The 27,847-nt window shown below is 37.6% G+C and overlaps 2 long non-coding RNA genes across 2 annotated transcripts in view; both read left to right on the forward strand.

Moving 5' to 3' along the window:
* LOC136007344 (uncharacterized) overlaps nucleotides 1-27,847 on the forward strand; it is a 97,540-nt gene that overhangs the window by 15,386 nt on the left and 54,307 nt on the right. The gene's annotated exons all lie outside the window — the stretch shown is intronic.
* Nucleotides 1,922-4,525, forward strand: LOC136007343 (uncharacterized). Its single transcript, XR_010609637.1, has 3 exons — nucleotides 1,922-2,095; nucleotides 2,321-2,458; nucleotides 2,585-4,525. It is a non-coding gene; the product is annotated as an uncharacterized LOC136007343 (long non-coding RNA).

A 27,847-nucleotide genomic window follows, 5' to 3' on the forward strand; every position in this document is an offset into this window, starting at 1 on the left:
AGTGGTTAGTAGGTCAAGAGAGGTTCTCCTCCCCCTCTACTCAGCCTTGGTGAGGCTGCATCTGGAATATTGCGTCCAGTTCTGGGCCCCTCTGTTCAAGAAGGACAGGGAATTGCTTGAAGGAGTCCAGTGCAGAGCCACAAAGATGGTTAAGGGAGTGGAACATCTCCCTTATGAGGAGAGGCTGAGGGAGCTGGGTCTCTTTAGCTTGGAGAAGAGGAGACTGAGGGGTGACCTCATCAATGTTTACAAATATGTGAAGGGTAGGTGTCAGGATGATGGAGCTAGGCTTTTTTCAGTGATATCCAGTGATAGGACAAGGGGCAATGGGTGTAAACTGGAGCATAGGAAGTTCCACGTTAACATCAGGAAGAACTTCTTTACTGTAAGAGTGACAGAGCACTGGAACAGGTTGCCCAGGGGGGTTGTGGAGTCTCCTACACTGGAGATATTCAAGGCCCGCCTGGACAAGCTCCTGTGTGATGTACTGTAGGTTACCCTGCTCTTGCAGGGGGGTTGGACTAGATGATCTTTTGAGGTCCCTTCCAACCCTTGGGATTCTGTGATTCTGTGATTCTGTAAATATCTAAATACATGGTGAAAAATGAACAGATATGGCAATCAGGAAATGCAAAGAAAGTCTATACATTGATTGCACAGCCAGCGTATTCTTTGATTACCCCTTCAGCGGCAGTAACAGTGGGGGAAGATGGGAAGTGGACAGTTCAGTAAAGCAACTTGATAGCTTCTGTGTAGACGGAATCGTCATCTGGCTCAGCATGACATGTGCAAACTGAGAGCAGAGGGCTTTCACGCACAGGCCGTCTACATTTCCAGTGCTTCCGGGTCCTAGAAATTGCTTCCAGTGCAAAATACTTCCTGCTTCTGGAAAGCCAGTAGTCTTCTCTGTATTATACAACATGTTTTTCTCTGTTTATTGAATTTGAGTTCAACAGGGGGGCTTTACTATTCCAGAACCATAAACCCATCTCTTTTTGAATTTATGAAGCCTGGCACAAAGAAAGATACAGTAATGAATGTGTTCATCTATGGAGCACACTATTTTGCAAAACAACTGTTTTGCAGAAAGAATGTAAGAGGGTCCACTCTAACTGCGGTATAGGCAAGTGGTGTCACATAGTAACAATGAAGACAGTTTCTGTCACGCAGCTCTGCTGTCACATTCACATCAATGTTCCCAGAAGCTAGCTGAGTTGGAAGCTGTAGTTTTATACCTTTTTGTCAATAGTACAGCTTCAGAAGCTTATTTTGTTGTTGCTTAAAAAACAGGTTTTGCTCAGATTCATTGTCTTTGCTTGTCTTACTGGCACTGCCTAGTTTCAGGATTACGCTGGGAGACTGCACACTTTTTAGTAATTTGTGAGCCTAAGTTAATTCATGTTAAATGACCAATGGGATTTTCTGACTGAATGTTATGTATAGAAGCTACTTATTTTCTGTTATCCTTTGAATAGTTGATAGTGACAGAGACCCCTGTGGTCAATGGTAAGCAGTTCTTAGCCTTATTTAATAGTTCTCCTGTATCTCCATCATATAATGGGCTACACAAACTTACTGTGTAAAAACAATTTGCTTAACAAGAATAAAGTGAAACTGCATCATGAGAAGGCAGTTCGTAATGATCTGTGTGAGATTTGCACAGAATTATTTAATCTGGTATTGTCTGCCCCTATTTTAAAAAGAACAAAAAGCCTCTCAGATAACTGGAAGAATTTCCCCTGATCCTACTAGATTTTGTATGAGGGCATTTGTAGACAGTTCCTAAAACTTGTTTAGAAAGTCATAACTGGAGTATTCTGTGAATCTCCTAGAATAGGAATTGAATTTTATTCTTTTTGATTATATTTTATGTCATATGAATTTGTGTATATATATATTTTTTTTTCCCTTGGAGGATGAGTGTAAATGTCAGAAGAACTGAATTGATCATAATGGGTGCTCCACAGCAGCTGAAAGTCCTTGGATGAAGGACTCCAACTGCTGGCTTGTGCTGTGGTCTGGCAGCTGTGAGACAAGTGTGGTGAGAGCCTTGGGTAATAAGAGAGGTTGATGAATGCAGGATACTTTGAGAAAGGTTTGGCTTTTTTTCTTCCTTCTCCTCCTCCTCCTCCCCCCCATAACAGCACAGCAATTCTGAAAATATACAAATGCATTTTGAATGTTCAGCTCCAGTTGTCAGATTTATTATTCTTTTCAGTCACTGCAGATGGAAAATTCTTTTTAATCTTATTTTTAATGTTTTTTACATTTGTTTATAAATTTCTTAATTTTAAGAACATCTGTATTTTGTTTTCCCTAGTGTTATTGAAGTTATCACATGCATGAAATGGGCTTTCAAAATATCATTATGTGCAGGAGTGCCACCAGATTAGAGATGATTATGATTATGAACTCCTTATACATTTACTTCTTAGTTTTATGCCCGTCTGTAAACTGGGTGAGTGAATCTGAATTGCAACATGGCTGTTTTTTGCAACGTGCAGATGATTAAGACCTATAATTAACTAATGATCTATACATCAATTTGACAAATGCTTTTTCTCTGATTGCCTGCTCCCCACAGAAGCTTTTCTGTAGCCTCATGGAAATTTCTGTTCCTGGCGCCTCCAAACCTCAGCAATGAAACATCGTTTAATTTATACAGGAACTTAACATTCCTCTCGATAGTGGCGGAGGTGGCTATGCAAACCTCACAGCTTAACATGGAGCATGAGGGGAAATGTAACAGTCACTAAGTAAAAGAAGAGCTCTTTACAGCTATCCTTTAACTGCAGCCAGCAATGGTGTCAGCCAGCAGTCCTCCACAAAAGGTGAAGTTATAAGCACCACTTCTGAGGGCACAGCGACCTGGCCTTTCTGAAGTAACCGTAAATGTAACATCTCCTTTAAGTGACAACCTGAAACAATAATAGCATTTAGGAGAACAATGGCCTGTTAAGAGCAAGTGATGCTGGAACATGGGGAGCGTTGGCTGTCCTTGACTTTCCGACAGCCCGGGAGCCGGTGAGGAAGCACAGATGGAGCCAGTCTGCATAGGCCTCTTCACAGTCACTTTTTTTTTTTTTCCAAACAGCAGGAAAATATTGAACAGTGCCAAAGTCTGAATGAGTCACTCTGCATACAATAGGAAAAATCTTAGAGCACTGAAGACCACCTTAGATGTGAGTTCAAAAGCAAGATGTATACACGTCTTGCATGTATCATTGATCTTCTTCCTTTAAATCCCCACCATGAATTTTCCAGGAAAATGTGACAAAACAAAGTTCTCTGATTTATGTTGTATTCTAGAATGATAGAAGAATATGTTGGAAAATAATCAGGGCGATGTATAAAAAAACTAAATGGGGGCATCTCAGAAAATTTGATTTAGAGCTCTATCAGGCTCCTCAGTGGCAAACGTCCAAAAGGCTTCAGAGGGAGAAGGATTCATCATGGAGAAAACAGACTGTGAACATACTTTTTAGCTTAGTTTACCCCTTCCTCCTTTTAAAAGATAAAAAATGTAAACCATATTTAATGCATAATGGTTCTTGCAGGTAATATGGAAAGCATGAAGTGTTGCTGCAACTAAATATTTCTGCTTTGACAATACCAGAAGCTGAAATAACTCCAAAAAGAAAAGTATAATTACTATGAAGGGTGGGTTTCAGCCACTAGAAATAAACAAGAAAGCTCATATCCTCAATTAGAGGAAAGGCTTGGGAAAAAAGTTGCTACAGCAGAACAGTATGAAAGACAAGTCAAACTGAGGTTAAAAGCAAAGACTATCTGCAAGAATGGCAAGCAAAGACCTGGAGATTTCTTTGGGCCAACAAAACCTTTGACATCAAAGGAGATGTTCTGATTGATTTCAGTGACTTTGAATTAGGGCTTTTAATTGGATTGAAATTATTATGCCAGAAATCTGTATCAGCAGAGGGCTAAAACTAGATTTTTTTCAAAGCTGGTAGCCTAGTATGTGTGAGGAAGTCATGGTGAATCAACAAACTGGGAGATGGTCGTATTTATTCTGCATGTTGGATTGTATTTTATATTTTTGTCACTAGACTGTTTTGTTACATCTTTGTAGTCTCTTAGCATCGACTGAAAAGATATTCATCATTCATAATAGTTGGGCAAAAATTTAATTCCATCTGTTTCTTCCATAATAAGTAACTGGAATGAAGGTCTTAACAGAGAACTCCTTGCTAAACACCACATCAATGCTATTTGTGGTTTTATGTCTGAAACTTCTGCTTAATATATTTGTCCAAAGAAAAGCTGCTTTCCTATGTAATAGTCCACGTAATCAGATGGCAGTGGCAGCTGATCATCCAATCTGGTAAAAAAACCTACAGCCATTTCTGATTAGTGACAGCTTATGAATTTTTGACTGATATGTGAAGATAATTTTAGTAGGATAAGAGTTTTCTATGGAAAATTAAATGAATGAGAATTCCATGTGTTTCTAACAGGTGTGTCTAACTAACAAGCACTTTAATTGTGACAAACTCATCCAGAAATATGTATAGGTTTATTAAAATGTTACTCATCCTATCATAAATTAGCTTTTTTAAGGTTTTTCTAGCCAAATTTTTTCTTGTTTTGTTTTAAATTGTGCTTACTGCTGATTTGCAAGCCAAGAGGAAAATTTTGTTTTCTGCAAGGACCTAAATGTTAGGTTTCAACATTCAAATGCTATCTGTCACTACAAACTCGATTTGGTAAAATAGTTCTATTATTTGGGTATAGGTAGAAGAGTAATGCAGGAAATAAACCCTGAGTAACTGTAGTCATGGGCATTAAATACTCACAACTCTAGCAACCTTTGGGCCACGGTGGAAGTAGATCTGGGGAGTATCAGAGCAAAGACAAAGAAAATTGGTAATGAAAATTATATTAAAATAGGGGGTTTTGTGTGATATAAGTGAGGAGAATGTAAGCTGAATCTTAATTGTTACTGCATTTCAGCCACCTCACCTCAGTTTACTTTCTTATGTTACAAAGCTTATTCCTTAAGTTATAAAAAATTGTTACAAATTCACTTGCAGTTTGTTCTGAGTGATACTGGAAATAGATAAACAGTCTGTAGGTATCTGAAAGTAAGCATTGGCAGCCCATATTGACACAGAACCCAGCAATGCAGTTTTTATACCCTTGCTGTTCCCTAATCATTGCCAGAGATACGTAGCTATCCCTAGAGCAAGTATTAACTTGACTGCTAGATGAGATGTTTGTCATTACAATAGATAAAACAGAAATTACAACTGAGCTGAATATAGTTTTTCCTGACTAAAGGAACTAAAAGGTGAAGTCCCAGAGCTCTGCATATGCTGTTTTATTCTTTTTCTTGGAAAATAATGGATTGGAAACTATCACATATTAATTGGTTTCATTGTATTTCCTTTCTGTGTCTCTCTTATACGTCCTTTCTGTCTAGTTAATGACTTCACATACAATTATAATCTAAAGGTGCAGGTCACCATGTTCAAAAAGTTACACCCGTTTCTGGCAACAACCTCATAAATAGCCTAGAGCATATGCTTCCTGTATCGTCCCCCTCTCTTAGGGACAAAGGCTGTTATTGCTGATAACAAATCAGCTCCTCTGTGATTCATGGGAATAAAGAGCCAATACAATCTGAAATGTCTCTGTCTCACCCACAGTCTTACCGCTTGATACTGTGTCCTTACTCAGGACTTCCTAGAATGGTGTGGTCATCACCCCCTGATGCCCTTTGGCACGAGGGAAGTCTACAATGCCCTTGGGTAAAATTACTTTACTTTTTGGAACAGAATTTCATTTTCTACGTCAGTAGTTTTCACTGATTCCATGGAAACTACTTTTGGGACTTCATGTGTTTTTTGTTGGAATTTATGGGTGATTTGCCATTCAGCATTAGTGTTATCTTTCCAATCAAATATAATTTCTCAGTGTGTATTTAAAAATAATAACATTTTAACTAGCTGTTAATTGACAGTGAGAGGACAAAAAGTAGGCTATTTCCAAGACCTGGCTCCTCTGCCACAGCTTGGTTCTCAGATTAAGTGCTCTGGAGATCAAAAACAGTGAAGGAAAATGCTGTATTTAGAACATTTGATGCTTATGGAACATGAAGGACTCCTAGGCTGAGCTTGTAAATGTTTCTTCAGAGAGATTTCACCTGTCAGTTCTGCTCAGTGTATTTTGTGGATCTTTACTGCAGGAGCTGGCTATTATAATGAAGATTTTTTTTTATTATTTTTTTGTCAGAATCTCACAGATTTAAGGCAAACCTTTGAAGCTCTCTTTGTTATACCTATAACTTAATGATGCAAAGCAAAAAACATTTTAGCTTAAAGCATATCGCAGGTCTCTTTTTCACATAGAAAACAGTATTGTTTAAGCCCGTGCCCTCCCCTTCACAGAAAACACCCTCCCCAACCAGCTGTGAGTCTGATCTTGAAAATAGACGAAAGGAAAAAAAATTCTTACAGAAGCAGCATCAGAAAATTATTTCAATACTGTACTTGAAAACATCCTATGAGCTCCTTTCTCTTTAGATTCCACCTAAATATCCAGTTTGAGAACCTACACTATCATTAATTGCTGCTTTCAAGTAGAACTGGTATAATACCCTTGCATTTCTCGATTCATTCAATTAAATGATCAGCCTTACCTTCTGAAATCTAAGGATCATTTCATATCATGTTTCCACAATGGTTTCCATTTGCAACTCAATAAATGTATATACAGATATCTATATATTTATAGTAATGCAAAGCACGCTGAGAAACATAACTTCAGTGAAGGCAGTGTTTAAGAGGTCTGTGACTAGCTGTGCTAGAATCACTCTTTTAGCCCACATAATCTGTGTTTTAGTAGCTGATTTGTCAAAGTTTGTTTCCCATTCACAAATGCAGGTCTGTGTAGTTGTCTGCCTGCTGTGGATTTGTTAACATGCATATTGCTAAGTCCAACTGAAACTGGTTGAGTCTGAAGTTATCATAGAATCATAGAATAGTTAGGGTTGGAAAGGACCTCAAGATCATCCAGTTCCAACCCCCCTGCCATGGGCAGGGACACCTCACACTAAACCATCCCACACAAGGCTTCATCCAACCTGGCCTTGAACACCACCAGGAATGGAGCACTCACAACCTCCCTGGGCAACCCATTCCAGTGTCTCACCTCCTTATATCCAATCTAAACTTCCCCTGTTTAAGTTTGAACCCGTTACCCCTCGTCCTGTCACTACAGTCCCTGACAAAGAGTCCCTCCCCAGCATCCCTATAGGCCCCTTCAGATACTGGAAGGCTGCTATTAGGTCTCCACGCAGCCTTCTCTTCTCCAGGCTGAACAGCCCCAACTTCCTCAGCCTGTCTTCATACGGGAGGTGCTCCAGTCCCCTGATCATCCTCGTGGCCCTCCTCTGCACTTGTTCCAGCAGTTCCATGTCCTTTTTATGTTGAGGACACCAGAACTGCACACAATACTCCAGGTGAGGTCTCACAAGAGCAGAGTAGAGGGGCAGGATCACCTCCTTCGACCTGCTGGTCACGCTGCTTTTGATGCAGCCCAGGATACGGTTGGCTTTCTGGGCTGCAAGCGCACACTGCTGGCTCATGTTCATTTTCTCATCAACCAGCACCTCCAAGTCCTTCTCCACAGGGCCGCTCTGAATCTCTTCTCTGCTCAGTCTGTAGCTGTGCCTGGGATTGCTCTGACCCAGGTGTAGGACCTTGCACTTGGCATGGTTGAACTTCATAAGGTTGGCATCAGCCCACCTCACAAGCTTGTCAAGGTCCCTCTGGATGGCATCCCTTCCCTCCAGCATATCAACCGAACCACACAGCTTGGTGTCATCGGCAAACTTGCGGAGGGCGCACTCAATCCCACTGTCCATATCAGTGATGAAGATGTTAAACAAGACCGGTCCCAACACCGATCCCTGAGGGACACCACTCGTTACCGGTCTCCAGCCGGACATCGAGCCATTGACCACAACTCTTTGTGTGTGGCTGTCCAGCCAGTTCTTTATCCACCGAGTGGTCCACCCATCAAATTGATATCTCTCCAATTTAGAGAGAAGGATGTCGTGTGGGACAGTGTCAAATGCTTTGCACAAGTCCACGTAGATGACATCAACTACTTTACCCTTGTCCATCAGTTCTGTAGCCCCATCATAGAAGGCCACCAAATTGGTCAGGCAGGATTTCCCCTTAGTGAAGCCATGCTGGCTGTCACCAAGCACCTTGTTGTTTTTCATGTGCCTTAGCATGCCTTCCAGGAGAATCTGCTCCAAGATTTTACCAGGCACAGAGGTGAGACTGACTGGCCTGTAATTCCCCGGGTCTTCCATTTTCCCCTTCTTGAAAATGGGGGTTATATTTCCCTTTTTCCAGTGGTCGGGAACTTCACCTGACTGCCATGATTTTTCAAATACGATGGCCAGTGGCTTAGCAACTTCATTCGCCAGCTCCTTCAGGACCCGTGGATGGATTCTATCAGGTCCCACGGACTTGTGTGCGTTCAGATTTTTAAGATGGTCCCAAACCAGATCCTCTCCTACAGTGGGCCCAAGGTCTTCATTCTCACAGTCCTGCGTCTACCTTCTAAGAACTGGGTGGTGCAGTCAGAGCCTTTGCCAGTGAAGACCGAGGCGAAGAAGTCATTCAGAACCTCAGCCTTCTCCAAATCCTGTGTAGCCAGTTCTCCCGAAAGCTTCCTCAGGGGGCCTATTTTGTCCCTAGTCTGTTTTTTGCTTGCTACATACCTGTAGAATCCCTTCCTGTTATCCTTAACATCCCTGGCTAGGTTTAATTCTAGCTGGGCCTTAGCCTTCCTAACCTGGTCCCTAGCTTCCCGGACAACATCCCTGTACTCTACCCAGGCCGCCTGTCCTTGCTTCCATTTTTTATAAGCCTCTTTTTTCTTTGAATTTTCCTCAGCAGCTCCTTATCCATCCAAGGAGGTCTCCTGGCCCTCCTGCTGCACTTCCTTCTAGTTGGGATGCAGCACTCCTGAGCTTGTAGTAACTTTTACACTAAATATTTCAGGTCACTAATAATTATGTTGTAGCTATGAAAATATCAGTGCCTGAAAGGCAAGGTCACTACGCTCTGCTTCAGATTTTTCTTTACATATCTTTTGGACTTCATTTTATTTAAAAATGTCAATGGAACAAAAAAAAAAAAAAAACAAAAAAAACAACCCCTAAAAACAAACAAACAAAAAAAAAAAACCCAAACCAAAACTCCACACAGCAAAATGAAAAACAAACTAAAAACAAACCACAGACAAAACCCCAAACAACTGGAACCTCAGCAGTGAAGCCAAGCAAGTTTTAATAATTACAGACTTTTGACTCCTCTGCAGATAGAAGCATTCGCCCATATGGACTGAAAAATGGCAAATATAAGCCCTATTTAGGCTCAGTTTATCACATTCTCAGTGTTTTGCTGATTAATTAAAAGACCTTGCTGTCTCCAAAAGCGCAATAAATTTAGCACATCTAGGAAAGACTACTAACATTGGGGTTATTTTCTACCTTTCTCTGATAGCAGCCCCGCTTGCTGTGTTATTTTTAGAAAGTTTTGTGTTATTAAAAGCTCAGTAAGGATGACCTTTGAAGAAGGCAGGATGATACTTTTCCTCTCTCACAACAGCCTCCCCGCCTCAATCCCACCTCAAAGCAGACACTCCTGACACTTGGTATTAAAGGGTGCTACTTCACAAGTAGAATTCACTAACTTGATACTGTTATTTTCAGTTTCCTAGGGATTATAGGAAACACCAAAATTTATGTGTAGTATATTTTTCTGTCATCTGCTCTGTCCCATGGGTTTTTGCCTCTTTTCTGACCAGAAAGCTGATTTCCACACAGCTGTGCTTCTGGGACAGGGAATAACAAAAGCTTTGAACACCCTCACTCCACTCTATTTGAAAGTAAGCCTTAATGAAACCAAAGTAACCAACAGGCTTTCTGCAGTTCATTAGTGTGTCATTTTACCTACTTATTTTTTTAGCGTCTGCTTAAATATCCTCTCTCTTTACCTCAGTGGGAGGGACTTGAAGCCCTACCTAAGCAGTTATTGGGGTATCCAGTAGAGCAATGCAACCATTTTTCTTCCCACTATACACAGAGGAAGAAGCAGACTCTAGACATCTGGTTGTCAAGGTGGGTTTCTATTTTATTAGGCTCTTAGATCAACAGGGTGAAGTAGGCAGGAGGCATTGGCAAAGCCCAAAGATACACGGTAATTCATGGTAGGAGGAAACCGGCGTGCTGCTGCTGGGGTGAAATAGGCTCTGTGGGGCAGTAGCTTAGGGGGATGGATAGGAGGGTTATTTGGAAATCACTATTCAGTCTGATCCCGGAAGGATTTAATTGTGGAAGCTTGTCCAAGCTTTCCACAAGATGCCTGAGCATTCAGCACCTCAAAGTGTCAGGGCCAGAAATGGAAGAAAAGGGAAATGATTGCTCACGATGACTGCCAAATCTCTGTATTTGTACAAATCTGCACTTTATAAATAGCATGCTATGTTCTTGTTACAGTTTAATAAGCTATAAGCATTCATTACAATGTTTTCTAATCTAAATGTGATGATTAGCTGGTTTTTGGTTTTTGTTTGGGTTTTTTTTTTTCCACTTAAAAATGGGACAGACATTAATTTGTTAAAATCTTGATGGAAGTAGAGAACTATTTCTCTGCTTATCTCCCCTGGGAAACTGGCCTATCAATTTTTAGCTCCTATAAAAGGGGATAGAAGAGAGTTCCCAAGGACTAGACTTGGAAAGCAGATTGTGGAGGTCCGTCTCATCCTACTTAATGCAGTTCAGATGTACGAGGCTCCACCTACTCTAAAAGACAGTTTCTAGTGATTTTCCATAACTAGCATAATGAGATAATTTTTAATGTTCGGTGTCTGTCTGCTGTGAAATAGCTCTGGTGAAAGAACTGACAGATTATATATCACAGTGTTTCTATTTACCTATCTTGACCTCCTTCCTCCAGAATTAAAGATCAGACACACCCAAGTTTACACTGATCTTTTAAACCCCAAGCAATTACATTTAAATGAACACAGAAAAATTGTTCTATTTTCATCAAACTCTCTGACACAGTCTGTGGGGGTAATAAGCTTTGAGGAATTGTGGTAAGAGTAATTCCAGTAAGAAGATTTGTAATCACCGGCTGTGTATCCTGTTAGTTAATTTGAAGTACAGGAACAAAGTTTCATCAAAAGCTTGTAGCAGCAAAATGATTTGTCTCCCTTAGGCACCCAATGGAATGCTCAAGAGAATCTGAAACTGGAGAATTAGTGTAGAAAGTGCATCTGGCAGCCCTCAAACATTTGTTTGTCTCAGGACGCTTACCACACAAAGCCACCACAGTTTTTATTACCTTAATGGCAACATTTCACAATCAATTTATAGAGTTTTGAGATTTCTTCACAGTGTTTCCAATAGTCTAGTAAAAGAAATTTTCACATGACTTTAATGCAATTTAATCTTCATCTCAACTGGACATAATGATTTGTCTATGTTATCCTTTTTGTTGCAATCAAACATACCCTTTCAAAGAAAATGTTCTAGTGATCCTCGCTTTTTGTTCCATTTTGGCCCATATTTGGGAGTGCATGAGTTAGACCGTAATGCTTGCTCAGGGTGAGCACCCTAAACTCCATATAGCACCAATGGCAGGTCCACAGTACTGCCTGATAGTACGTAGATATGTACGCTGGATCACATTTCACGTAACTGAGCAGATACACTGGTGCAGTTTTTGGTTCTACAAAATTACTTGGGGTTTAGCCTACTAGGCTGGTACACATCAAAATCACTTAAAACATCTTCGTTTTCCAAGCATGGAAGAATCAAACTTTGAGCAAGCTGGTTCTGTGAAACACACTGCGGGCTCTTCCCAAAATTGCGGGTTCTCTGTGTTGAAGTGGCATGGCAGCTACTGCTATAGAAACTTCCTCTGCTATGACCAGTGTCGTAACTCCCCTATTTTATCAGCAAACTATTGCACTTTCAGGATATCATAGAATCATAGAATGGTTTGGGTTGGAAAGGACCTTAAGATCATTTAGTTCCAACCCCTCTGCCATGGTCAGGGATGCCTTTATCCAGTCATATGTTTCCCTTAATGAGTAGCACAATGCGGGAAAGTTGCTAATTCAACTTCTGCTAGTAAATGTGACTGATTTATAACTTTTTTTTCAGGTTACATTAAAGTAATTTCACCTTTTCTTTCTTAGTACTTGCAAAACTGAATACAAAGGATTATAATGATATAATGAATTATAATATAACCTGTTCGATATTGTAATATCCATCTGAAAAGCTGAAGATTTCCCTCCCCCCTCTTTTGAGTCCTCAATACTGAATCTGAACAGTGAAGCCGGTACAGGTGGAAATAGAGAAAGGGAAATGTCAATATGTAAGAACCTGGAAAATGAGCATTGCCGAAGTCCTTTGCAAAATGCCAAATGGAGAAACTTGGTAGTAATTAGTGACCATCCCATCTCACTGCAGACTAATAGCATCCTTTTAATTATTTCTCCTCAGTGATACTGCTGTTCATATCACTTTGAGGCATCATGGGGAAATGATTGCATAATTCAGGACCAAGGGAACTGGCTGAGCAACCAGTCATTTCACAGGTTTTCTGTGTGACCTTGTATTGTTTTGTTTCTGTGAAATATTATTCTGCCCTCTCTAAATTTTGTTTAAAAATACATTTTTCATGAAGGATTCTTGAAGTGTAATTAACATTTGCAAAGGATTTTATTTCACACAATAAAGCAGTGTAACAGCATCATGACATGACATAGTACTTGGCTTTATGCATTTATTATTTGTCTGCAAATAGCTTTTTGGCTCAACCAAAAGCAGAGCTGGATTCAAAAATTCAGTGTCAGCAACTTCATGTCCTCCCTATTGCTTTATTTACTTATTTCTTGAAAAATCTCACTTGTGTTCTTAATTTCACTGGCTGCTTGCTAATCAGTTTTCTCATCACAGCAGACAAATTATGCTCTGCAGACAATACTTTCACATTCATTGGTAGCAGGGATGGAACCATGTCGTTTTATCAGATTGGCAAATGCGATCTAGGAGAACTTCAGTTTATCTTCATAATCTCTCTTTTCCAATTATTGTTTTATGTTTCCTTAACTGATCTTTTAAAGAGCTGCTTTTCCACATGTTTTGGATTCTGTCTTTTCTTGTTTATTTATCAGAATAAGTAACCTAAAAAAAAAATCTGGTGTAAGACACTGTTCTGCTTGGCACTGCTGTATCTGAGAGTGAGGATGGTACAGAGCCACCCTCACAGAGGGTGCTGTATCCCATTGTCTCTGGGATACATAGGCACTGCAAAAGTCACTGGGTGATCTTCAGAATACCAACAGCAATGCCAGTAAAGATTTGCCAAGTACAGGGACTGGGAACTGTACAAAACTGTTTTAGGACAACTGGAAATTTCCATGAAACGCAAGGAGATATGGGGGAGAAAAACCTAATCACCTCTTCCCACAAAAAACCGAAAACAAACAAACCCAAACCCAACCTGACAAATATAGCAGCTGGTAAGTGAAATGTTGTAAACTAGATGTTTTAGTAATGATCTGTGAATATGTACATATAAGGATCACAGCAATTTGAGCAAAGCTTTTTGCAGGAAAATATAAGATGACGATACAGCATCTGATGGCTGGAATATGTGACAGAGTCAGGGGTTTCTATGCATAATTATTTTTACATGCATATGTCAACTTTCTATTGCATATCATGTGTTAAGTGTAAATTGGAGTCTCCCTTGTTCCTGATAAGAATTTCCTGTATTTTAAATATGTCTGCCGCAAATTAAAAAATTAGAACTTGTTTTTTTTTTTTTTTATTTTGAGTTTTTAATCTAACTTGGTTCTCCAGTAGAAAAAGGCTTTGTAAACCAATAGTTGTCCTTTGCTTAATGAGAAGCTAAGCAGAATATTTCTGCCTGCTCTGCTGGTGTAAGGCATTCAGAAGTAGTGTGTAGCCAAGGAACATAAGGAAGAGTGACCTTGGTATCCTTAAATCTGTTTCTTATTCTTTTCCATTTTAATGAAACTGTGGGGCATTTTTCTTACTGCATTCCAAATGAGAAATAATATACTAAGCAAAACAAAAATTAAGTAATTTTGAAGTTGCTAAAATTATTTTAATCACAGTTTCAAATATTGTTATTAGTTGTTTTACCCTAAAGAATAGATTTTGAATATGGTCACATTTTCAAAGCTGCTTTAAATCCAGATTTAATAATTGGTTTTATTTATTCACATTTTTTTCCCTTTTCCCATTTTTTTTTCCTTTTTCTGATGTTTTTCTCTTTCCGTTTTGGATTTTTTTTCTTTTTCCTTTTTTTTCTTTTCTGCTGTAATAATGTGATTGAGGCTATTTCTGTTCTGTTGCCTGAATGGCTTCTTATAGAATTTACTACTTGGTAATACCTTCTGTTTTCTTTTTGATTCTGTTTTCTGTCAGTTTTGGCTCTCCCTACGACCCCCCATTTTTCTTATTCTTCTTCTAGCTTACATATTTATACCTCTTTTCGAGTACTCATATCTTTCATCTTATCTGAAAATTCCTAAAATATACCTATTGTAACTGAAGAATGTATGGAATTATGCCCATATATCTAATTTTAATTTAAGTGAAAAATTGTTGTTTTTTTTTTTTTGACTTCGTCTAACAGGACCAAGTAGAGAATTCGTTAATGCTTACAGTTTCCCTAGCAGTAAAACTGAACAGATTTTTTTTGCATCTGGGACATTAGGTGTTACTTCAGAAGGGCACAAAATGATAAAGTTAGTGTCTATCTTTAAAGGGACTGCATAAGAAATGTTATCAATGAGTCAGCTTTGCTTAAATGCATGGAAAAATACTGGAACTAAAAATCAAGCCAAGTATTTGTAAACTTTAAAAAAGCAGAGTAACAAAAGGAAATAAGTTGTAGTCAACACAAGCCTGTCAAAAAATACTAAATCTATTTAATTTCCACTCAGGACTAACTAATAACCCTTGTCAGTAGAGAAAAGGTATTTAATATTGTTGCATTAGTAAAGCTATTTAAAGCAAAGGAAATACAGTCTAGACACAAGATGAATCATTAGAAGATGCGTTCAGACTCAAAGATTATACCCAGCAATTTTCAATGGTTCACTGTCAACTATTTTAATCAGCTAGCTGGGTAGTAGCTTGGAGAGTGTTCATACTAGCTTGGTAGATAGCATCCTCCTGGGGGAGTCAGCAAGAGCTTTCAAGATAAGCATTCGCCTTGGGAGCATCATGATATTGCATTTCTGCCACAGGGCGCAGCACAGGACACCACCAGTTTGGCTGATACTGATCACAAATAAGCCTAGTTTACAGCTAACGTCATGCTAAAATGTGTCATGCTAAAATGTGTCAGTGTGGAGTGCCGTAGGTGCAACAAGGTATGCAATATCTTCCATTCAGAGATGCAAGTGCCTTGGAGCTAGTTGGTGGTGTCAGCCTTGGGGCACCACACTTTCTGGAGGGATGGGATCTTAGTGATTGGGTGAGAGGCCAACATGATCGGAACATAAGAAACTGGGAAAGAACTGTATTGATTAAATATGTGTTGAATCTAGAGGAGACAAGAAGAAAGCATGATAGGTATTCAAATATGTAAAATGTTTCCTCTGAGGCTGTTTGCTGTGGATAAAGCAAGAAGCAATGAATTAACTGCAGCATGAAAGTTTTTTGTTAGATTTCAGTAAAACGTGATGGCTAATCATAAGGTTAAATAAGTATTGGAATAGCTTCTTGCAAAAGGGTTTCATTACTAGGGGCTTGAAGAGTGAATCGAGAGAAATATCTGCCAGGAATAGCTGACATGCAGTTTGATCCTGCTTGGTGGAGGTAGAGAGCTTAATGAATGACCTTTTTATTCCCCTTCTATCTTTATTTTTTAAGACTTTAAGATCAGAAGAAAACATTCCAGAGAAAAAAGATAGCTTTATATTTCAGTCCTGCTGCTCACTGAGACTTTGGACATGGAGAGTGTTCTGAAGAGCTGAAAATCACATTTTGAAAATAGGCACATGTGAGTTTGTTTGACAAGATACAAGAAAATTTAAAGATGGGCCCATGTAACCTCTAGAAGACCTCTATCTCCTTTTCTGTAATATGCTAGCAATTAGGATGAGTCTTCCTTTCTGTAATGCCACAGTGTTATTTGATTTATGGACTGGCTGATATTTTTCAAAGGTTCCCCCCCCCTCCCCTTCATCTATAAAAATGGCTCTCTTGGAGGCTTTTGATTAACGGGGAACAAAGAAACATTATTTCACTTGTGAGAATATTTCTGTGGTACTAGAAATTTTCTCAAGGGTGTGAACTTTATGGTTAGTGTTTAGCAGCACAGATTCCACCTATTTTCCCACATTTGCTTTTTAATTTGAAGTCTGAGTTTAAAATTCAAACATTACCACTCAACGTTTCCCTTAGTAAAACCCTATTAAAACCATATTTCTGAAACAGCATGACCAAAACAGTCGGAATGTTCTCACTAAGGCGTATCTGTAATTCTTGATAGCTATTGGCATTTTAGATTCATGAAGGCCCAGCTTTGAGACTTTTACAAAACCAAACTTTTGATTTATTTTTTATTAATTATAAGCAGAAGCAGGCGTTAGAAAACATTGCACAATGTGATAAGCTAATGAAATGAGTATTTCCGCTTGAGTAAATTCTGTCTGCCAGACTTGTGATTGTGCATTTGCATAATGACTTTACTCAGAAGTGGTCAGCAAAATGCTCACCCCCAATAAAAATTTATTTCTTGGTTTTTTTTTTTTTTTAAGATTACAAGATGAATAAACATGATGAAACTGACTTTGAGCATGTACCAGGAATTACTTTTGTTAGTTGCTAGTAATCTGCTACCAGAAAGCTATCGACTTATCCATGTGATCTCTAGCTTTGAAAAACATATTTTTTTCTTTTTTCAGCCATGTGTAGCTAACTGTTTAATTGTTTGCAGAACTACCAGGAGAACTACTGAAATTTGTTCAGTTGTTCAAGTGAGCTTGCCAGCTCATGAACAGATATTGACTTCCATCCAGTTTCCCACTCATAGGGAGTTTCCTTTCTATTTCTCACTGGTAGTTAGTTCTACCAAATATCTACCTTGTCTCCTCATTGGGATTTATCTAAAAATTTAGCAGTACTGTTTTAAAAAATCATTGTTTCTATTTTTTCTAATACGTCTATAGTTAGGATGAAAAAACAGAGCATTTTATAACATACTTATAGTAGCCTAATTCCGTACATGGCAATGCATTATTATTGGCAGTATAGTGAAGCATATGTAAGTCCATGTAAGTCCACTTGCTTTAGAGAAGAACCATTTGGAAGACCAAAGTACTTGCAGGTTTCTGTTTTCTGCTATGCTACTGGCTAATCTTGACATGGTTTCTGTAATCAGATTTATCCACGTGTTCTTTTTTGTTGAGGGAGATCCACTGAAATACTATCAAAGTACCAGGGGCCCAAATCACACATTGCTGAATGTTTAAAATGGATTCCACTGATTGACTGCAGTTTAAATTCTGAGACAATATATAAAAAATCTTCAGCATGCTTACATACTATGTTATATGACTAATAGAACTGGATTATATATTTAAAATATCTTGTTAGAGCATGATTGTGATACCAAAGTATAATACTATCAATGAACATTTTATCACACAGATATAAGCCATCAGGAAGATTGTAAATTTATTAATTAATAAAAATTGCTGTAGATTTGTAGTGGGAGTTAAAACAGTACTATTTTCTGAAGCAAGTTTGTTTCCCTATCATTGGTGTCCACTGACATGCTCTCTTGTTCCTTGTTGTACTTCTGGACTAACTTTAGATTAAAAGTGTGAATCCTGGTGAAATTGTTTACATCAGTGACACAGCTCCCTTTGATGTCAATATATCCATACTTCTTTATCCTTATATTTGTCTTTCAGGTCCAATGTGCAAGTATGATGTCGATAAGTAGTAATCTCATGCAGGTCCATGCTTACTAACTATGGAAATGTAAGCTTACAGTATAAAATAGGGGTTTAACAAATGCCTATTTGAAAAAAAAAATAAATTAGAGCTATAGTCAGGACCATTTTTTTCAAAACTGGTAATCTAGTTTGACTTTCTACAGTTAAACCTGCAACATCAGTAAAGTAGAGAATAAGTGCTCATTCTGATTCTTGTCCAAAACCATTCCAGTGAATGAAATGCACCCGTTAAGATCAGTGGGCTTTTTCTCACACTCTTTCATGCCTATAGGGATTGAGATATGTAAAATAGATGAATATGTAGGCCTAACGGGCAATCAGGTTAGAAAAAATTCACTCTGCATGGTTATTATCCAGCTCTGGCTTTCTCACATAGTCTTTAGATCTCTAAAACCCTGATGGAAGCGACGTAAAAGATGCAGATCTTTCAGAGCATTTCAGCAAAATGATTAAATCGAGTAAATCTGCACAATGTTGTCTTGACAGTTTTGAAAACCATCTACAAATCTATGTATTTCTTTAATTTGGATGGTAGCACACAAGGCCCTTTACTAAAAAGGACAGAAAAGTTAAATTTGACTTAAAGCCAAATTCAAGAAAGCAGTGAAGAAGTAACTTCAACTCTAGTTTAGTAAGCATTCCTGAAAGTTAAATAAACATTTAGTTTTGACTGTTTTTCAAAATCTGATATCCCTGATGTTTGTGAAAAATGTACTAGGAATATTTTTGTGAAATTCACGTTACTATTTCAGGCTTAGTTTTAACGTCTCTCTTGCATGCTAGGTCCTTAATGTAAAGTGCTGAGCATGCTGTCTTTCATCTACCAAAACTCCAAGATTCTTGCTTAACTTTAAAGATGAACAAATCAAGATGTCATTTATGATAGGGCTGAGAATTTCCTGATAGCAGATATGTCTGCCAATAAGAGAATTTTATCTTCCTAATATGGGCCAGATTCTGCACTAGTGGTCAAATAAAGGCATGTGATGACACTGACCTTTCAAAGATAAAATTTTGCTAGAACTGCTGATGAATATTTATTATAACTTTCCTGACGTGGTATCAATAGTCACATGAGTCAGAGTTATGTCTCTACGGAAGGACCTAGTCTACTGCAAGCTCCCTTAAGATTTTTGGAAATTTCTTGTTTTATTTCTCCATTTTCTGTCTTGGAAAAAAGTGATCTTAAACAGGTCTGCACTGCTTTTCCGGCAGGAAAACAGTATTCTGGGGAGCAGGAAACATCTCAGATATTTTGAAACTTAACTTTGTAGACATACTCTGTCCTGGGTGAGGAATATCTTGATGCTAACTACTTGCTTGGAAATCATAGTAATCCACTACTTGCTTGGAAATCACAGTAGTCCACTATAAGATAAAATACAGATAAAAATATGATATCATATTTTATTTATGATACATATTCATACTGAATATACATACTTCATGCATACTCAACAATAACATTAAAACATTTTGTTCAGATAGGCAATGAAGTGAAAGGAAAACCCACCGTTACAGTCTACTTAGGGACAGACCAAATAAAAAAGATGCCTCATGCAGTCTAACTCTCTGCTAGATGTTTTTGTGGCTGTTTGGGGTTGGGATTCTCTCTGTGGCAGTCTTCCACAGAAGCATTCCACTCCCTGGGAAATGTACTTGTTTTTATAGACAGATTTTTCCTTGTAACCTTCCAGGGATCCAACTCAGATCTGTATTTTCCTTCCTATTTATCTCTATTTTTTTTTGTGGAAAGTTTTGATATACCTCCCAATAAATTACAAAGAACCTCCCCTTCCTTGGGATGTAGAAGTCATGTCTGCAGACCAGCCTTCATCCTATGTATTTGATTAACTTGCAGATGACTCCATTACTGGAAGGAAGGCCTTGTCAGTGTCAGTGTCTGTGGGTATCTTCTCTTTTCAAGGAAAAACTGATGTGAGAGGCTTTGTTTGCTTACCGGAACCCTTCAGACAGGGTTTTCATTTTTGTCATCTCAGTTACAGTTACAGCTGTTTGTTATAAACTAGATCCGTAAACTCCTCAAGGCTGTTATTCAACACTGTAATTTCTTTATAAAGAGTTTATGTTTCAGTGCTGAGTACCTCCATCCTCTGAGACTTGTAATTGCTCACCTATAGACTGTCCAAAATAGTTCATATATACATTTAGATGAGATTAACACATGTCCCCTACAACAGGCTCTTGACTGAGCCTAGACGTATTAGTAATTAAACACTTTAGGATCATAATGTGTATGAGGCAACAGCAGCCAACAACTGGAGGAAGCCTTAGAGAATATTCTTAGCAAGTAAATTTTAACACTGATTACCTCTGTGATGTAAACCTAAACATCTAAATATAAAAGGGACCACATATAAAACAAATATGAATAAAATATAAATTATATTATATTCCCATTCATTTGTTTGTCTGTTTAAGGTTTTTTAAAGCATCAATGACTTTCATCCAGATATATAAATAATATAAGGAATGACACCAAAGTGCTGATAAGAAATGCCAGATCAAATTACTTTTAGAGCCTGGAGAATTTGCATCAAATCAATACACATCCAATACTCTTGATTTTTGCCTCAACAAAAAAGAGCTAATGTTGCTGACAGTCTTTGAAAAGCTTTCCAGTTGGCCCAATATGGAATAAATTATCCTGAAAAAGAAGTAGAGCTCTTTTCCAGCTATGCTATTATTGTAGCACATTCAATCAGCAATACCTTTAAGTGTTTAATAATACATTACAGCACAGAGAAAAGGCTAATGGAAGAATCTATCTTGATTACAGCAAAACTGGCGTGTACTTTGTGTCTCCTGCTTTTTCTAAGAAAAGTACTCGTCAAAGCAGGACCTGTGATTTTTGTATTGTAGCTTCAAGCATTTGTTCTTTAAGAAGTAAACACACTAAATGCAAACTGCCTGTATAATTTCCTTACAGGTTTGACTTCCTCTTCTACCCTTCTAGCATTTACCCACTTACTTCTCCGGAGAGGTCATCACACATATTTTGTTGATCACAAATTAGATGCAATACTAGCTTGGGCAATACCTGTTACCTTATCACTATCCCCAACCCTCACGGTGTTCCTCTCCAGCAATGCCAATGCAATTGTTTGTAGTGTTCTTCAGTGAAAACACCTCAGGGTGAAAAAACATAAACAGAATTTAACAGGCACTATTCAATAAATTCTGGTTTCAGGTTAATCGTCCCACTCATAGTGCAGCCTCAGATCTGGCTGCTTGGCACGACTGAGTTGCAGTTAACCACAGTTAACCACTGTACAGCAGTAGAAATAACTGGGCTGTAATGGAAAGGGTCAGGGCTGTCATGGGGTAGTTCTTAAGATGGTTTATCTGACAGTGCTTCATACCTCAGAATAAGGCCTGAGAGCTACAGCGCTTTAAGGTCCCCCAAAAATTAAGGCAGCCTGATTTCCAAATAAGTTGAAAAATCTATGGAGTAACTGTAGGGTTTTTAGTTGAGGATAGCCTGACCTCTCCCATTTAGGAGGAAACTTTGTTTAGAAATAAAAAATCAAGAGGTTGTGTGCTGGTGATCATAAATTTTTTTTTTAAATAATTAAATTCATAAGACTGCAGGCTATAAACAATTGGACATTGCTTGTTTTACAACATCTTTAAACTTTTGCCTATAAAAAGTTGAGATACAGCTGTACTTACAAAACACCCTTTGAGAGCCCATGTGAAGTCAATCCTTGACATTGTGATGCCAAGCTACAGAATTGTATCAAAAAGTCTGGGGACTGGAAGAGATAGTGTATATCTCATATGAGGGTAACACTATTATCCTATTCCCAAAAATGAGCATTTCATCAAACTCAGCATTATGAAGTTATAAAAGAGCTGAAAACAGCACTGATAAGTGATTTTGTGTATGTGCATCTTTTTACACACAGGGTTTTTTTTTTCACTACTTTTTTTATATTTTTTCTGATTTATAGTGTGTCCATTTAATGTACATAATGGCATTCACCTGCAGCTTTTGCTAATAATACTGTCTGCACTGGAGGATAATGGAAAAGTCTCAGATGCTTCAGAACATCTTTCAGAGTGAAACTCACCAGATAGTTATATACAAATATGAAAACAGATTGTTGCTTGTTAAGAGTCAGAAACTTTTCCCACCAAAATGTACGGAAAATTTTTAATAGGAGTTGAATTTTATTATTTGTATGTTATCAACAAAAGGATTATTTTCAGATTTTTATTTAGTTGCATGTAATGAACAGAAACATAAGCAGTCACAGGATCAAATATTTATACTGGCTAATTTTCAGCTAGCATTATTCCATACATTTTTTTTTTAAATAAGAGAAAGATTTTTGTAAATGTTCTGTTCTGTATTTTTATATGCTGTTGGCAGGAAGCAGAGCCATAGAAAAGATATTCTACACGAAGCTCTTTGCTCTCAGATTTTACCATTTGTTCTTAAGAGCTAGGTATACAGATTGGGAGAGCAAAACAATAGCAGGAAATAAAAAACCCGAACCAAACAACCAACAAAAATCCCCTAACAGAATTGTTTGTCCTGGTTGTAAATCAGATGATAGACAACCATAAGCAAAGAGCTATTATTCTTTATCAGTCAGTGGGTGGCAAATGTTTAATTTCCACTTATCTAGCATTGCTTTTGTTTTGCAAGCAGACCATGGCTATGTTTTACAAGATTAGAATTCATCTGGGTAATTGCACCTATTAGCAAGGTTAAAAGGGCAAAGAGAAAGAGATAGAGTGGGAGAAATAAAAAGCATTGATAGTGTTTTAGTACCAAGAATGGATGGGAAACTGCATGAACTTTACAGTGAAATTGGGATATAGCCAGGGAGATAAAGACAATATTCCTTCACTTTTCCCTTATTTGGGATGAATATCTTTTTTTTTTTTTTTCTTTTTTGTGAAAGGAAGCTGAACTACAATGCAAATTTAATCATTCTATCATTTGCTTGGGCTGATAGTTTTAAGCAAGGATGTGTGAAAATGAAAGGATGAACATCTGAAAGTACACTAGCTATACCTGCTTGACCATCAGCCTGTAAATGACTAGAGCTCTGTGCAATTTGCTGAAATACATGGCAAAATTTCTGCTTTTTTCTTATAATTTTATAAAAAACACCCCCAAACTCTACTTTTGACTGGCCATCAAAAAACTGGCAATGAATGAAAAGTAAGGAAAAAGGAAAGGAAATCTAACTAGAGAGCTGGAAGAGAGAGAGGGAAAAGCTGCAACAGAAGCAGTCTCTGGCTTTTCTTACTTACATGAAATTCTCTGTTTCAGTTTTCCATCAAGCTACTTTGTAGGACTGTAATCATGTTTTATTTGCTAAGACTTATGTTTGCCATTTTTTCTCTTCTTTTCTTCTGCTCAACTGTAGATAGGAAGTACAACCCATCTCCTCTGTACTTGGTGCTAAAGTGAAGTTACAGATCTGGACGATAGCTTACTGTTTAGCTTGGTGCTGATTGCTACCTTCTGTTTCACCCAAGAAGAGCTGTTCTCAACGTTTTGATAAATTATAGTTGTTGCCAATGGATCCTTTCTTTCCCTTTCTTCAGCATGCAATCCAGCTGCCTCTGGAGTCCAGGGGAAATACCTGACTGCCCAAGGTTAAACCAAGAATGACATTTTGCTCTTGCTGGAAGCTAAGTGAGCAGAATAGCTCTGCCTGAAGAAAAGACTTATCCAAAATACTCTTATTAAAGGATCTTTTCATTGTACTTTCCATGAGTCATTTGTTGGTGGTAGCTATGTTGTTAGTGTATAACACTAAATCCAAGGCAAGCATTTTAAAACAAATTAGTGAAAAATCAAACTTTTTTTTTTTCCTGGCATTTTTCACATTGTTTTAAAGCGTGTAATCTTTGCCTTTAACAGTATCTATTAGACATCATTTTGTTTTAGAAAAGAAAGTTTTTCTTCAAGATAGGTATAGTTAAGTTTCTTTATAACAAACTGGTGTGTCAGCTTATCAGGAAAGACAAACCTGAGATTAATGCTCTTGAAATATATCTGAAGTTTGATTCTTATCATCTAGTCTGTACTCAATTTAAGGACCTTGTTAAACACTGAATACCAACACTTTTAGTTATAAAACTGTAATTCAGACTGCAGTACCTCAAGACACTGATATGTATGTTTTGAGTTGTAAGAAAGTCTGTAAAAACAATTATTTACATAGGAAAGAAGATTAAAGGGTCACCAAATACTTGCTCAATATTATTTCAGCTGGTGAGTTTCTGGATGCTAAGCACTTGCTAAAGGTTTATTGCATTGTTAATCTTGAAGAGTTTTTCTCAAGAAAATTATGAGCAATCTTTAACTGCCAGAGCAGTCAAGAGGCAAAGGAACGATTTCAATTGACTCCTTATAGAGCTGCAATAAGAGTAGCCTATCTTAGTGCCATTGGTTCAGACTACACCTTTGTGCTGTAATTTTGACCTTCATCGATCTGTAGTCAGAACTTTCTGGTGAAGATGAAGAATGCCAAGAAAGGTTAACTTTCTAACATTGTTATAAAGTTTTTCTGCATCAAACGTATAGAAGCAAATTGCTTTAAAATCGTGAGTTCCTTTAATGACCTTGCTATAAGTTCTTTGGTCTAAGATCTTAAAATATCTGCCAGAGCCTAACCACAAGCATTCACAATCCCATATGACATCTTTCCATTCTCTTAAAAAAATATTAAAATGAAAAAACGTTTTGCTTAACCCTATCACTGTCATATGCAGAAATCAGGTGAAAAGTAAATGCAAAAAAGGGAAAAACATAAATCTAAAGACAAGATTTTTAGCATGTGATTGAAGAGTATGCCAGTTAGTGAAACAAGGTATTAATATGGAAATAAGATCAGAGTAACACTGATTCCTTGCGGTGAACTAATAAACCTTTTCCTGCACTCCCAGTGGCTTTGAATGCGGTTGATTTAAAGATTAGCATCCACATCAAACTGAAATTTGACCTTAAACTTAGGCTTGAACCAATGCCTGTATTTGCTTGCTAGTGCTATACCTGAATTCAATCCCAAGGGGCATATTAGTTGCAAAGGCACTTCTGAAAATACAGTCTTTAGAAGGTAATTCACAAATTTTGAAAGTAAATCACAATGGCTGGCCAGTATCATTTTCTGAGTGACTGTATTCTTCTCAGAATATATCTTGCTGAAGGATGACAAAGGTGACGATGGAAGACTTGCTGTTATCTTTACACACAGTTACCTTTAGACGTAACTATAGATGTTCCTTTATAGACTGAAATCTAGTCTTTTAAGAATTCAGATTCTTGTCAGAGTGTAAAGTGCTAACCTATGTTTCTTCCACATAACTGACATTTCGACATGGTTTTAAATCAAAGCCAGTTTCAAAGTCTCTAACCAATGTACTGTGTTATGAGCAAGCTTTCTTCCAGCAAAGTTTTTTTTTTTTGTTGGTATTTTTCAGGGCTAACTCTACATGGGTGGTGTATTTCTCTAAATCTTGGTTAAATTAGAGAATTAAGTGTCTTTTTCCTCCGCTTTTGATGAATGATGGGCTAAGCACTAAAACTGTAGCTCTTGCATCAATGCTGTTGGATCACACTCAGGTCTCCTTCTTGAGCAGTACATCCAAAAAAACGTAACACTGTACAGCTCTTATAATTAAAAAGGGGTTCCTTTTATAGCTCATTATCATATCGCTTGGCTGATTTTTTGTAAGATCAACCAGATTTATTCAGAGAAGATTAAAGACTGAACTCTTATGCCAGAAGAGCTATATGTGACCCTTTGCAATAGGATGCTTCACTTTGCCCCAGAGCTGTCTCTACTTAAATTACCTGCCACAGAATAAATCCAATTCTCATTTGTTACCATGAAAATTGTAAAAAAAATTTATATCTTAGCCACTGCTTCATTTCCATCACTTGCTTGAGGCTCAGCAAGAATAATATATTGCCACATGCCACCTTTCCTGACCTTGTATCCTGGAGAAGTTTGAACGTCTTAATATTTAAGCTTGAAAGAAACATAGTGGGAACAAATCGGTCAGTCAAGAGTCAAACACTTCTGAAAATAAAACTGTTGTGGACAGTGAATCATTTTCATTTAGTAGCATTGGTATTGCTTTTAAGGCAGCTGTTGCCAGTTTTACATGATGAAAGATTGCTGAGCAATAAGCATGCTAATGGCGTTAAGCATATAGCAGAATGACAGAAATGCAGTTTTTAAAATGTGATAATGAATCCTTTAATCATGGCAGAGGCATAAAATACTAGTGAGTCTGGCTGCTGGCACTGAATCGTGACCCAGGTACAGATCTGGTCTGAGAGGTGGGTAACTATCTTAAAACTTGAATTGAAATTTAAGAATTTAAAAGCTCAGTAGATTATTTCCGTCTCCTAGAGAAATAATAAGAAAGCCTCCAGCATTTTAAATGCAGACTCAGTCACCAAGGACAAAATTTACACAGTAAAGCTGCTATTTGCTATGTTTAACAGAGAAGAACTGTTTCCTCAAATGCGTACTGACTCCCAGTGACCGATCTCTGGGTTAGTAAAGCCAGAGAGTTTTTCCTGCTCTCCATCCCTGCATTGGTATTTAAAAATATGTGTAGCTAGAAGCAGAAAGAAAGTCTCATGCAGTGGTAAAAAAACCTATTGAGGTCCTGGACTCAGTTTATCCACCCAGGTCTTCTGTGTTTGGCACAAGTTTCCCCAGTTGCACTGTGTTGTTGGCCTAGCCCATCCCTCGGTGAGATGTGATGGGCTTTGCCCTTGCCCTTTTCCCAAATCATGGTTGTACTGCTTTCAGGCTCTACTTGCTCATGCATGACTTACACCTGTCTCTCATCACACTCACCGTTGCTGAGTTTGTGTGGAGCAATCACAGCCACCCCACCACTTGTGGGGTTGTCCTGGGTTCATCCTGGTGGATGTGCCAGAGGTGGCAAAGTGCTGTGAGAGTCCACACAGCAAACTGCTAAAGAAAAAGCTCCATAAAAGAATAAGTTAAAGTGATTATTGTTTTAGATATTTCTCCTTGCAGCCTTTTAAAAATTTAAGTGGTTAGTACGAAATAGTGTTGTTATTATATATATATATATATATATATATATCTATATATATCTTGTGAACAGGATTAATTATTGATAAGGACTATAAATTTTTTACATTGAAGTCTTAACAATAGTAACAACAATAGTTTTAGGTAATTTATGTAATTATATAATTTCATTGCAGAAATAGCAAGGATGCTTGTACATTCGAGAGACATTTGTTTCTTTGTGCATTGAATGCAAGCTTATGTTCAGCAAAATGTTATTCTAAGACAGTGTGATTTATTCTTCTTCTAACTAAATTTAGTATTTTATTAGAAAATGCCACTTTGGTACCTCTGTATACCTCTATATTTTCATATGAATTTAGAAATAGTTCCTTAGGGAAAAAAATAATTTAAAAAAGAACCAGTTAATGATGCTTTTTTTGCATTTCTTACCTTTATTTAGTATAGTACAATAAGAGGGTTCAGGAAATTTGTTTCTTGCTTTTAAATCCCAGAAACTGTATAAGAAGCAAAACAATTGAAGACATTGTTACTTAGATTTTAATAAATCAACTATGTTTTACTTGAAGAACATTCCATTTAGACTTGATCATATACGATAGCTTATTTAGCATTACATAGAATTATTTTTATTTAGTCATGTAAAGAGATTAAGATTTTTCAAAGGTGTCTGTATTGACAAAATCAGCAACTTTATCATTAAGACTGTTCACAGAAAGCTA

Source organism: Lathamus discolor, chromosome 1 (assembly GCF_037157495.1).
Source record: "Lathamus discolor isolate bLatDis1 chromosome 1, bLatDis1.hap1, whole genome shotgun sequence".
In the NCBI taxonomy this organism is placed as follows: domain Eukaryota; kingdom Metazoa; phylum Chordata; class Aves; order Psittaciformes; family Psittacidae; genus Lathamus; species Lathamus discolor.